Source organism: Sinocyclocheilus anshuiensis, unplaced genomic scaffold, assembly GCF_001515605.1.
Source record: "Sinocyclocheilus anshuiensis isolate Anshui unplaced genomic scaffold, SAMN03320099.WGS_v1.1 scaffold2267, whole genome shotgun sequence".
Classification (NCBI taxonomy): domain Eukaryota; kingdom Metazoa; phylum Chordata; class Actinopteri; order Cypriniformes; family Cyprinidae; genus Sinocyclocheilus; species Sinocyclocheilus anshuiensis.
In genome coordinates, this window is record NW_015541483.1 from 215,282 (window position 1) to 217,781 (window position 2,500).

Consider the following 2,500-nt stretch of genomic DNA (forward strand, 5'->3'; position numbering starts at 1 on the left):
ATATGTGGCTGGATTTTGATGTGAGAGACAACAGGAGATGCACTTTTTCACTGGAGGAAGCGTTATTATGGATTATGGTCTCTATGGTATTTTAGTTAAAAACGTCTTAATGCTGGATTTGTTTCAGCTTTTGTCTTCTCCAGATGTTAACTGATGGACTGGAGTGCTGTGGATTACTTGTGGATTATTGTGATGTTTTTATCAGCTCTCATTCTGACGGCACCCATTCACTGCAGAGCATCCATTGCTGAGACACTGATGCAATGCTACATTTCTACAAACCTGATGAAGAAACAAACTCATCATAATCTCGGATGATCTGAGGATGAGATCGTCATTCAGAAACAGAAGTGAGGATGAGGACTGACACAAACCCTCTGGTAGCTGTCGACCGCCACACTGTGAGGATGTAGAACTGAGCGAGTCCCTGTCCTTTCTCTCCGTGCATCCACAGCACCTGCAGATCTGACACACAAACCAATGCGTCACATTCACTCATCTGTGCATGAATGTTTTAACATACAAATCTGATTTTCAATTAAAATGTATTCTGTATTTATTTGAAACCACAAGTGTGCATAAATGCTAACTGAAATAAAAAAAAAATATTTGAGCAAGTTGCCAAGGCAACATTTCTCATTTTCATTTAGTTTAAGTTGATGCACTAAAATAACTAAAACAAAAATGAATAAAAATTATATTAAAAAGCTAAAACTAATTAAAAAAAAAACACAACTAAATTACTATAATAGCATAATATATATATATTCTATATTACTATAATAGTAAACTATAATAGTATCTCAATGATACTAAAATAACACTGCAGTTATTAGTGAAGGCTAAAATCATCATAAAGCACACCTCTGGAGAGTTTGATCAGGCGGTTGTTCATGCCGCCGTCTCCGTCCACTATGTAGATTCATGATGAAGCGTGACGACTGATGGTCTCAGACTCACTTATGGAAGCCCATTTTCGACAGAAAAAAAAATTAAAAAGTAATTGTGACTATATCTTGCAATTTAAATGTTTTTTCTCAAATTGTGAGTTAGATCGTAATTCTGCTTTTTTTCTTGAAATTGCAAGTTTATATCTCACAATTCTGTGTTCTTCTCAAATTATGAGTTTATGTAGTGATTTTGCCTTTTTTTGCTGAAATTGTGAGTTTATATCTTGCAATTCTATCTTTTCTTGTTTACACCAAAGAAAAAAAAAATATTGCAAGTTTTATTTTGCAGCTTTTGAGTTCACATCTCACAAATTCTGACTTCTTTCTTAAAACTGTAGTTTATATCTCACAATTCTAACATTTTTCTCAAATTGAGAAAAAGAGTTTGTCGCAATTCTGCCTTTTTCTCTTTTTTATCTCACAATTATTTTTTACTTGATCAAAATCAGTCAAGATTTGACACGAGAAGCTCCAGCTGAAGCTGGACGCTTGTACAATTACACTAAAAGAGCTTTGACTGGATAAAACACTCTAAACTATCCGACGACAGAAGACATGCAGGAGATCGAGTGTGAAATACGTTTAACAGCAAAGATTGATAATTTTGAGGCCATAGAAATGTGCATATTAAATATGATACAGTAGCTTTATAGGGTTAATAATAAGCCATAATATGAGACATCAAACTAGGAAGTGAAATGCTCCAGTTTTTGTTTTGGCTGTTGTGGTTAATAAATGTGATGCCTTTAGTTTCTATTATGCTCAAACTGTTCACACCGGAATCAAAATGATGCTGATAAAGGCTGAATATGTGCAGATCTGCTAATTATTGTGTTTTGTATGTTGGGAAGTGAGCGTCCTCCACATCCTGACGGCTCACTGAAACACAAGCACAGCACTGATCACACACTTACTTCATCACGCACAAGAAACAAACCGCAGAGGGAGGCAGGGCTTGACGCTTACTTTCTTCCCCAGGAGCACGGGCACTTAAGTTGACAAATTTAGAAGCGCATTAAAAAAAAAACTGTAGGAGTGCAATGATAATTCGTCAAATAACGTGCTTGTCCTTAATAAAGGCATACAAGACATTATTTACAAACAAACTTATTATTAGAAACATTTTATTTACTAAAATAAAATATTAGATGAAAAACTTGTTTTCTATAACTAACTGAAATGCACTAAAATTTGGCTAAGAACAATAAAATTACTAACGGGGAAAATATTCTAAAAATGAACTAAAAATAAATTAAACCTAAATATTAATATTAAAAGAGACAAAAAAAAAAAACTAAAAATGACAAAAGCACATAATTACTAAAAATGTAACTAAAATTAACATGAAAACTGACTGTATAAAACTAAAACCTAATTCGAAAAAAACAAAAAACATTATATTGTGAACATTTATCGGGATTTCAGTGTTAAAAATATTCAATTTATGTACTTTTCATGTTTCACTTACCTTCCCTGGGACTACAGATGAAAGTATGCAACCCTGGCTAAATCTGGCACATTTTTCAATAATTGTGTACTATTAATGTGTA

At 33.2% G+C, this 2,500-nt stretch overlaps 1 pseudogene; it reads right to left on the reverse strand.

Moving 5' to 3' along the window:
* Positions 1-1,869, reverse strand: part of LOC107690844 (NHL repeat-containing protein 3-like) — a 2,635-nt pseudogene extending 766 nt beyond the window's left edge.
* Positions 1,870-2,500: the final 631 nt, after the last annotated feature.